Source organism: Aythya ferina (assembly GCF_964211825.1).
Source record: "Aythya ferina genome assembly, chromosome: 5".
Classification (NCBI taxonomy): Eukaryota; Metazoa; Chordata; class Aves; order Anseriformes; family Anatidae; genus Aythya; species Aythya ferina.
In genome coordinates, this window is record NC_140301.1 from 5,734,869 (window position 1) to 5,746,191 (window position 11,323).

Consider the following 11,323-nt stretch of genomic DNA (forward strand, 5'->3'; position numbering starts at 1 on the left):
CCTCCAGCCAAGACACTAGTGCTAGTTGCCTCACTCAGACTTATTTTTTCTGCATTTTCACCCAGTAAGAGTGAAAAAACTTGTTCTAAGATAAATGTTGAGTTTGCTTTAGATTAGGGTTTGAGAGATGAGACCTTCTTTGGCCAACAAGTAGATGTACTTGGTAATACTAATTCTTCTGCAGTGAATGCTGATATTGTAAAATAATACCTTCTCCACCTTATAAAGCAATAGTCATTGATATTTGGTATTGTTTTTGTTAAGGTTAAGTCTGGGGTTTGGGCTTTGCTTAGGTCTGATTTGAGAAATAAAGAAGCCTCATTATTTACAGTTGATGTTGGTCATGGGGAGATGGGATGGTAGCTAGGACACCATTTTTCATGTGTTTAGTGAGGAGAAATTGAGAGCAGCCTTTGGTGGTTGCCATTTGGGGATGAAGTTTGGTTTGGAAATACAGAGCTCATTTCCCCCAAATCAAAGGCCATGTGACAAAGCTAATCCTTCTGAAACAAGAGCTGGCGTCAGCATCGCTAAATGCCTTCTTGCTGTTTCAAAACAGCTGAGGGACAATCGGCTGTCTCTGTCTGCTGAGCTGGGGCTTGCTGAGGGTGGTTGAGGTGAAAGCCAGTCATGAGTCTGCTGCCTCAGCCCTGCTTTGGTCAGGGAGTTGAAGAACAGACATCAACTGCTACGTGTGTGGGCCGTGCTACTTCTTATGGTTGTATTTACAATCCTGTGTTATTAGCCAGAGCCCTAACACTAACTCTGTTTGTAAGAACCCACTCTACTTTGAAGCATGGTTAAGTTTTAGTCTTCCTAAACTGAATTAAACCCTTTGATAGTATTGAGGCATTAAAACCAGGAGTGTACCCTTGAACCCGGTGTCACTGGGAGCACTCTATATGGAGGAGTCAAGTTCATTGCTGGAGTCTCCAAGAGACTGGACGAGGGACAGAGCTAGGAAGGCTGCTGCCTCATCGTTACTTTACAGTGAGGTAGAGCTTGTCACAGCACTGTGAAGTCTTGAGTTGGGCAAGGCTTCTATGTGAGATTTAGTCTTCAATTAATGTTAGCACGGGATTAACATTGTAGTTCAGAAAAACAGAGACAAAGTAGGATCGCATCAGCACCTTGTGGCTAGCACCTCACTCAGGAAACCAGAGGTTTAAGAAACAAACCACTTGCCGGGTTGTGTGAGCCCAGGAGAAGAGAGGTTGACAGTTTAAACAAAATATATATATTTTTTTGTTGGCTTGCCTTCTGAGTGGTATCTAACTACCCAGCTAGCACTACTGGGGCTGGGGGATTAGTTTCAGGATGCAAGAAAAGAACCTGGACTATAAACTTATTTCCTGATACTTGACATTTTGGGGAGGTAAGGTAAGAGTTAATGGACGTAGAAGGTGTGTATTTGTGATTGCCTCACTGTGGTTAGTGGACCCTGCATTGCATCTGTGGCAAGGGCAAAATCTGGTGAAATTAGCGGGTAGGAGTTCTTGTCCTTACCAAGGCTAGTACTAGTAAGAGGTAAGATGTTTATGGATGGAGCTGAGATGTCATGACAGTGTCGTGACAGAGCCTGAAGTTGTCATGGTCTGACTTTGGGTCAGACTTCTGGGTTAGGTTTATTGCTGGCCTTGCAGCTCCAAACACCAGGACTTCACCTGGTCCAGATAACTGGTTTTCTAGCAATGATTCAAGAGGGAGTCACTGAAGTATAGGTGCAGCAACAGCTATTGATGTAGGTCAGGAGTGGGACTCGCTTCTGCTCTTTGCCCTGCCTTTCAGGATCAGGCAAAGGCTGGGTCTCGGTGTGTGGCTGTCTAGTGACTCTCTCTGGGGCACTGGTTCCAGGTGGGATTAGCACAGGATTAAGTAAAAACATGGGGCCAGAAGGAATCAAACACCTTATTTGCTCATAATTCCTGTTGTTTCCCTTTTTGGGAAATTTACTTTTGAGTGTGTGTCCACTCCACTCAGAAGTTCCTTTTGTGGGTGATAAGCGAATCCCTGAGAACAGCTCTGACCCCTTACATTTCTTTTCAATGGCAAAATGTTATTTATAGTAAGGAGTTTGACTGAGGCCGTGGAATTATTGGCTGTGTGTTTCATAAAGCAAGCCAAATGGGGAACAAAAATAATTCGGATTCAAGTTCCTCTAAGCCCAAGCTCTGCTACTATTCATGGGATCCATTAAAAAAAAATAAAAATACTAATTAACACCTTTCCGATCTGCTCCATTCTTCCTTTGTCTTGCAGAATTTGGACTTTTAGTCTAAATTAATCATGGAAAAATAAGAATTCGGTGTAGTGGGAATCCGGAACCTTCCACCCCAGGAAACTTCAGATGTAAATGCCTTGTAGGGCAGCAAGGTGAATGATGCTGCCCGTGTCGGCAGAGGAGGAGGCGGATGGCGTAGAGGCAGTGAGATTGCTGTCACTCAGATGCTGCCAGGAAGGGCTGCCTGAAGGGAAAGGTGACTGCGATGTTAGAGTTCGGGAAAAGCCTTTTGCAGAGCATGCCCCGTGCTGAGGAGTGACCTGGGGTGCCCTGGAGAGGCAGCTGGGTGCCAGGTCGGAGTCAGGTGCGGACACGCAGCAAGCGGCTGCCTCGCGCTTGGCCTGAATGTGCCTTAACTTCACGGGAAGCTTTGACGTGGTTTTGCCAGGAGGGAGGTCTGCGGTGAGAAGGGAGGGAAGGAAAGCTGGAAGTGCTTGTGCTGAACATGGATTTTACTGCCACAAGTGCTCACGTGGGCCTGTTGATGTTTTGTGCCCAAGTCTCACTGCATGCCTGTCCCTATTTTGATGGCCTGTTTTCTGCTGGGTGTTTTCCCTGTGCTTCTCCAGCTGTAACGGAGCAGCAGTCTGATAAAGAGTCATCTGTCTCCTCTCCCCATCAGCGCTGATGATAGCCCTTTAGGAAGGTGTGAGTTGAACACCCTGCAGTGGCTCGTGGAGGAGCTAAACCTCGGGTTTGATGCCTCGTTACTTGGGTAGTGAGCTGGCATCACTCACCTCCAGGGCTGTGCATGAGCTTTCAGGCAGCTTTGGCAGGGACCGAGCTCAGGACCGTTCCCCCACATGGGAATGAGCTCAGCCCTGCACCTAAGGGTGCTGGAGGGTTCCTGGGTCTGTGGTTATTCCCCACCCACCCGCTGCCCCCCGGCACACTTGGTGTGCAGCCCCAGGCTCAGGTCATGAAGCAAGCACTGCCCGTTCCCCCGCTCCCCAGGCAGGGCACTTCGTTGGCGCTTTCCTCCCCGCAAGGACCATCCCTGAAGGCTGATATTTCATTTCACCACGCTGCCACAACCCTCCATGACAGGGAGAAAATTTCAGTCGCTCGCCTCATTTGCTCGCAAACCTTTATAAATACCGCGACTAATAGCCTGGGTAAGTGGAAGATTAATTTCTATACCACCTGGCGGCAAGCTGTGGATTAGGCTGTTGTCCCTCTTGTGGGTTTAATGTTCGAGGAGCAGAGCGCTCAAGTGCCCAGACAATCGGCCTCTTGTTTAAACAATGAGCTTATAGGTCTTGTTAGCCAGCGCTCTTAAATTTTCATTTTCTTCTGGTATGCAGCCTTGTGTGATGTGGAGAATTGCTTCGGTGCAGAAAGACTGTAAACCTGTTCAATTAAAGGAAATGCTCAGATCCAGCTGTTGGTGTCCCATGAATGCCAGTGGTCCTAGCAAAGTAAATAAGGCTGACACACTCCGCCCTTGGAACAGATATGAAGATTTGTGCCTTAATTCTCCTGAAAAAAAGAGTCTTTGTTTGGAAGGGACCGTTAGTAAAAATAAGAGGAATGCAAAGGCTGATGCATAAAATACCCAGTTAGACAACGTCCTCTGCAGATAACAGTGAGGTCTCTATAGTATGAGTCTGGTGAAAGAGCGCTGTAAATATCACGTACAGTACAAGATCCTGTTACAGTTACAGAATTTTCTTGTAAATGCTGAATGCCTTCCTCTCTTGTGAAGAGACACATGTTGCAGATTAATTTATCCTATACTTTCACTTCCAAGAAACAGACTAACAAGCATAGCTGTGGTGCGCGCACACTTGCCGTGTGTGCACGGACGTGCCTCGCACCATTTGGTGTGCGTGTGGAGGGGCCTTCTCGGTGCCTCTTCATTTTGGGATGGGTCGGTTGGTGACAGGGCCCTGCGGCTACTCACGGGTGCCAGAACAGTGTGAGGAAGGACTGGGTGGCCAGTTGGTTATGGCAGATGTCTTCATACAGGTCAGAATAGGTATTTTTAATTTTATACAGCTATATGGACAAACACACATTGGTAAAAGATGCTTCTCGGGTTCCTGATTGAAAAGGGTTGTAGTGGTTTCAGATGTTGAACACGCCTCATCCACCAGTGCCTGGCAGCCTACCTAGGGCCTGTGTCTCACAGAGGGGCTAAGAAGCTGAGACAGTGTCAAGGAAAGGAAGATGCTGGGATGGGGCAAGCCCTAGGAAGAAATGCTGGGCCATAGACCCTGGCTTCAGCTGGGCAGCACAATTCATGTCACAGATCATGTAAATCGTGTCCTACATCCCTGAAAGGTGGTGGAGTCCGGCACCCTGAATCGTTGCCACAGAGTGGAGGCAAAATCTCTCATCTGCCACTGGGAAGCACCTGGACTCCCCTAAAGAAGCCCCTTCTGGGCTCCCTTTGCTCAATCCTGCTGTCTTGTCTCCCAGCCTCACTTTATTCCTTGTTTAAAAATTGTGAAACAGGGACCTCAGGCTTTCGTTTCAGCTGCCGATGTGGAAACTTGTCTCTGAATGGTGCTTGGTGCCTGGCTGCACATTGCCAGCAGCCTGTAGCTTGAGCTCCTGCGTCCTCGGTCTTCTGATTGTAAAAAAAATGATGTTGTATTTTGGTTTACTAGCCAGGATTTTGGGGCACTAAGAGTGGCAGCTTGTCCTAAATACCCACTGCTGAACTGGAACATGAAGCTCTCAGTTGTTAACTGGTTATTCCAAGCATCTTCTCTGCTGTCAAGCATCTATCTCCATCCTTCTATCTATGCATGTATATGCATATACACTTCAGCTCTCTGTATATATGTTTGAAAAAGCATTTCTATAGACATAGATGTGCATACATAAAAAAAAAAAAAAAAAAAAAAAAAAAAAAAAGTTTGACTGTCTTGTCAGGTTGGGAAAGGGCTGTGGTGATTTCAGTAGACATGGAAGATGCTTTGGCCCAACAGCCCCTGCTTAGCAACTTTCCTGACATTGGACTCTGTTTCAGGTGGGAGCTGAGCCCATGGCCTCTGCTGGGATTTTGTCTGAAGAAATCCCCTCTGCAGGGACGTATTTGCTCAAATCAGCTGCTTCTGGTGGATGCTGCAACACCGACACACCTTTGAAGGAATGTAAAGAAGGTAAGGAAGGTGTGAGCAAGTGGTTTGTTTTGCTGTCTGAGAGGGGCGTGGATAACAGGAACACAGGTGCCTTTGGTTTTGGATTTATTGCGAGTATTTGAAGTAAACATTATTACTGGTCACAGTTGGCAAGAGCTGCCCTGTCAATTAAACAGCAGGTAGTATGAGATGCAGCATATTGTAATATGTATTGGTTTTCTTTTGTCCAAGGTAAAAATGGCCAAAATGGAGAGGACAGTGTGGCCCAGGCATTTAAGTGGTATTTTACCATGGGGGTATGGATGAGATAGGGCTGAAAACCCCTCCCCCTCTTTTGCTTCCCAAAGATCTGTCTCTGTCTTTCAATAAACTGCTATTATATTTGATTATATTAAAATCAAAAGTGTCCAAGCAAGTTGAGCCAAATTGCTTGTGAGGCCTGGGCTCCTGACTGGCTTGGATGTGTTCAGGACTTGGATGTGTGCAGAAGTGTGGCTGAGGGTTTGGGTCAGCCCATAGCAAAAACACGTGCAGAGGCACGCAGATGAAGTAATTGCAGGACAACACTCCACCACCTCCACTAATGACCTCTCAGCTCGCAAACTGCGGCACGGTACAGGGGGTGGGGACAAAAGGGACAAACAACACCGCTCCAGGCATCCAAAAAGCCACCAGGGATCTGGGCAGGCTCCTGTTGCAGAGCAGTCAGACTGGCTGGCACCCCAGAAGGGGCTTCTTCATCCCGCAGACAGCTGCAGCAAGGCCGTGCCGGCACACGCAGCCAGGCACGAGGGGGCTGGAGGGGAGCAGCCACAGACCCTCACCAGGGGACAGCACGCAGCCCCCAGCCCCACAGGGACAGCACACACTGTGCCAGTGGGCTGTGGGCTGCAGGGAGCAGGGGTGGCCCCATCTGCAGGGGAGAAGGTGGGCTGGGGGCAGAGCACAGAGAAAGGTCAGGAGGAGGAAGAGGAGGAACACAGGGCAGCATCCCACGGGTACTGTGCCACACAGTGGTGATGCCCTAACAAATGACACATGGCCCACAGATGTGACACAGTGCAAACTTGAGAGAAACACCCCGAGCCCATGCATAACGCTGCCAGGCAGGTCTGATACTGCAGCACGTGGTGCCTGATGTGTGGCACAGCCCACACGTATGACACCACATGTATGATGCCACCCCGTGTGTCAGATGCCATGAGCCATGCATGATGCCACCAGACACAGGATGCTGACCCACAGCACCAAACGTGTGATGCCCTGACATGCATGATGCCCAATATCACCCACCTCAGGAGAAATGTATGATGCCACGGTATGTGTGATGCCACCCAAAGTACCACACGGCACATCATCCCCCACCCAGATGATGGACACTGAAAGGCCACGTACTGCAGACACAGGACCCACTGCACCATCACACAAACACCACAACTGGATGCACAGGAGTGGAAGACACGTGAAGCACTCATGACACGTGGCAGACATGAGACACATGGGAATGGGACCCTGTGAACCCCCTGTGCACCTTGTGCCAGTTACTTACCAGCTCATGTGTCACAGCTCAATCATATTCAAATACAGGTACATATTTATTTCTGCATTATGTTATTTTTCCTTTCTCATTTTCTTTCCATCTTCTGTCTAGTTTTACAAGTTCACACACTTTGTACACTCATCTGTCAGCAGTTTTACCCACTGACTCATGTCTCATCTATACTTGTGAAAATTCCCTGTTGTCAGTATGTGTATTTTCTGCATTCCCAGCTTCATTTTCCTCAATTTATTTATGTCCTCCAAGAATAAAACCAGCCATCACTGACATCTGTTTAACATATTACCACCTTGCTGTTTGTCAGTATACTTAATCATAGTTTATATTCTTTAGCTTTCATCCCGTCCTTTGTTTGTTTTCATGGGCATAGCGAGTACTACTTCTTAAACTGTTGGCTCTAGACTCTCTTACCTTTCCAGAGAAATTTAGTCCTGTGACACATGCAGCTCATGTTATCTTCCGAGAGAGTAGTTCAGTTCATTTTACTCTTTACACGTAGATGTAATGTTGTATACCCTCAAACTTGAATCGTGTTCTGGACCAAGTTGGATACTGACCACTCTGTTTCCTTCTCCCCCACCCTCTCTCTTTTATTTTGTAGTTATCAAAAATAAAGCTTGTTGCTCACAGACCTGCTTCCCTGCGGAGCTTTGTATACCCCAACATTGACTGTATGTCCAACCCGACTGTGCAGTTGGTGCTTTGCCTAAACACGTGTCAGTTTTCTGCTCCCACTTTCATCGATCAGTGTTGAGTACTCCCCAAGTTCAGTCATACCGGGTTTCAACCCACCTTCTCTTCTCCCACCCTTTCAGGCCAACCTGAGCTGCAATCCAGCAACGCCGCCCGGGGCATGAGGTGTCTCCCCGTGCACTCACGCTATCGAGCAGCGCGTGGTCGGCCCTGGAAGTCAAGTCCAAGTTGAGTGTGTAACCTTACTCCCCAGTGACAAAGCTCAGCTATTTCAGTTGCGAATGTGCTGTAGCCACCAGGAGGTCGGTAGTGCAGGATTCCTGCTAAGAATAGCGTCGATTCGGAGGCTGGTCACGTAACTTCTTCACACTGCTGCTGGGCACATGCACGTAGCAGACAAAGTGCCCGAACCCCCAGATTTTTTCTGTCAGGGATGTTGACAAAGTAAGCTTGGCACAAGAATGGTGTTGTGACCCACCTGACATAGCCTAAAACATTCAATTCCATAGGGTAGGCTTTAGGAATAAAACCAGGCAAGCACCCTAATTAATATGGGTGTCCTGCAGTAGGGTGCAGGCCTGAGCCCTGCTGTACTGTTGTCGGAGTGACCAGAAGCATCTGTACTTGCAAAGCTGACTCCGTACGTACCCAAGCATCACACGAGGTGCCTGCCATTCTCCGTTTGCCCAGTCTGAGGTACACATGTGGCAAAACATCCCCGGAGGCAGCAGACTGAGGAATAGGCCCTAGGAAACATCATCCCCCTGATGTCCACATCTTAATTTTAGAGCAGGAGCTGCTGCCCGGATGCTTTCTTCTCTGCTCTCATCCCCTTTCTGCAGCCAGCATCCCCAGTCGAGTCATCCCAGTCAAGGCCATCACACTGGTCCTGGTCCATTAAGAAGTTGCTGAGCCTGCCTAACACAAGCTCAGTATACTACCCTCTTTGTCACACTAATACCATCACCCACCTCATTTATCAGCCTACTTTTTCCTATACCAGGTCTACGCCCTCTTTCTTTTCATTATCTCACCTCAGTACTTGAGTTCACCATTCTCCCATCTGCAAGTTCATCATAAAGCTGCTCTGGTCCCCAGCACATGTCCGGAATTGTAACATCCTTGAGGTTGTCAGAGAAATTCCCCCTCCTCAAGTCCACCCCTCAGCCTAGCCTGACCCAGTCCACCACTAGGCCCTGTCCCTAAGCAGCTCATTCACAGCTTGAGGAACCCACAGGCCCTATTGATAGGAGGTGTGTGTGGGGGAAAGCCCAGGCCTGCACTTAGGGAGCCCCAAACCCAACCCACTGAACAACTCCCAGCTGCCCCATAAGGAGTATATGCCTGCGACTACCTCCACACCACAGCAGTATGTTTGTAAGTTAAACCCACATTACAGTAATACAGCAGGACAAGGTCATTTCCCCTAAGCTGTGTTGAGGACAGGCAAAAAAATAAGCAACTCCTTGGAGCATTTGTCTTACCTGGAAAGGAATTATAAGCTAAGCCCCAGCTCTGGTTTTAAGCAGGACATCTGAGCCAAGATGACGGCACTAGTGGGGGCCTGACACCTTGCTGGTGAAGGAGTAAACCCCCCTGCACTGGTGACTGTCCCTCCCGAAACCAACACACCCACCACAGCCTCACCAGTACCTAATGTGTGTTCAGCAACACCCACAAACCCCCGCCCCCTCGTTAGAGGATCACATCTCATGCCCAGTGCCCATGTGAAGGTATTTTTCTAACTTCAGATACTAAGTCAGCCAAAGCATTACAGCTGTCGATGCAATAAGATGTTGGACTTTTATTTGGCATTTCTTCTAATGAGGTGTCATGTACACATTGAGATGTTACACCAAGATTTTTTTCTTCCAAGTGCACTAGTTATCTGCTGCAGAGCTAGTGCAAACAGCACTCCTTTTTATTCAAATGTTTAGTGACCAAAGGAAAACTTAATTTCATTCAAAGCTGCAAACTCATTTTTTAAAGAAAGAATTCACATCAAAACGTGCAGCTTTATTCTGATGCTGCACACTAGCAACCATCTGATATAGTCAAATTTTCACAATATATTTACAGCACGGTTCTACACCACAGTGCCATCAAGACACCTGCTGAGCTACCCACTGCCATACCTTGAGTTTCTACCAAGTATTAAGTTTGACTCAACACTGTGTCTAGGCTTGAGTTGGGGCATGTTAACAGGAGGTTTATGTTACACTAACATAATACTCAATGTTTGTGCACAAGCATTTAAGACCAAAGTCACAGAAATTGAGCTGAAGGGAACAGCACATTTATAGTCCAGGTCTGTTCTCAGTTCCACCTGGCAAAGCCATTGGCTGCCCTCAGCCTCCAACTGGGAGGACAAGCTGAAAGTGACCCGTTGGCCCCATGATTGAGGTGTCCTCGTGGTTTGCCATCCTGATTACACCACACACAGAGCCTGCTTTCAGAGCTTTACACTCACCTTGTTTTTCCAGGATGTACACGAGTTTTGCTGGTTGGTCAACTAAGCTAGCACGTACCTTGGTCCACCACCTGCAAGACCACTTCTAGTCCAGTGCTTTGCATTGTGGCTAGTGAAGGTACTTTTTCTGACCTAGGAATAGCTTTGGACCAGCTGCTTTTGCTAAAAGAAAAGCTGGAAGATTTACTTTGCCCTCTTCCTTCCCCACGCATAGATACATAATATGTTCTGGCGCCTATGAGTACTTGAAACAAGAGATAATCGTTTGTCTTTATGGGCTGCATCAAATGGTGGATTTAAAACAGTTGGAAGTGTGCAGAGCAAGGATAGGAATGAGGAAACTCTGTTTGCCTCCTTGGTAACCAAATCTACAGCCCAGCAGGAGAACAGAGCATGATAATTGGGGAATTACAGCTGTTAGTCACAGAAAATATGCTGCAGTTGCGGGTCAGGGACCTGAGGTCATGGCACAGGAAGCAAAACTGTAATTTAGAGTCTGCGAGGAACTGAACTCCCTGCAAGCATTAGACTTCTTGCTACTTATAGCATCTCTACACCTGTTTTCCAGGATGGAAGTCGAACAGACACCACCACAAATTAGGAACCAGCACCAAGGAAACAGCTTGTCTACAAGACTCTGGACAAGAACCGTTTTTCAGAATAGAAATGGGTATTGCATCAGTTCTGCTCATCAGTCCTCATCTGCTGGCAGCCCTCTTTCTAAGCAGGACAGTTTAGGTGTGAACATCTCATGAGGGAGATGCCAAAACTCAGCCCGGAGTTCTTCTGGGACACAGCAGCTCCTGTAAGTAGCACTGGTTATTACAGGAGGCATGGAGCAATGGAACAAGTCCCACTGGAACAGGACTTGGCCTGGAGACCTCTGTATTGTCTTAGTTTTGTGCAAATGACAGCTATTCCTGAAGGGAAATAAGGGTTGAGAAGTGAAGGATGAAGGACATGAGAGGAAATACAAGCATCAGAAGTCAATACAATTTCTACTTTCCTAGTGTCCTTACTTCTTTCTGGTTTATCATAAAAAAAGTGTCACACTCCACTCAGGGCCAAAAGAGAGAACCCAACAGATACCCGCAATATCAATAAAGCTATTCCAATGATCACTTGCCCAAAAGCCATTTATGACTAAGATTCTTGCCAAGCACCTCTGTGACGTGCTGTACTGCTCCCTCCATTCAAGGGGACCTGGTCCCATCCCAGCTGGGCAGGGTGTG

General features: G+C 47.6%; 1 long non-coding RNA gene across 1 annotated transcript in view; it reads left to right on the plus strand.

Annotated features, from left to right (window-relative positions):
- The window catches only part of LOC311437675, a 29,552-nt gene extending 18,471 nt beyond the window's left edge, over window positions 1-11,081 (plus strand). The window contains exons 2-3 of the long non-coding RNA XR_014693634.1: window positions 5,259-5,391; window positions 10,660-11,081. This is a non-coding gene — a long non-coding RNA (uncharacterized lncRNA). The remainder of the gene's footprint in view (window positions 1-5,258; window positions 5,392-10,659) is intronic.
- The last annotated feature ends 242 nt before the right edge of the window (window positions 11,082-11,323 follow it).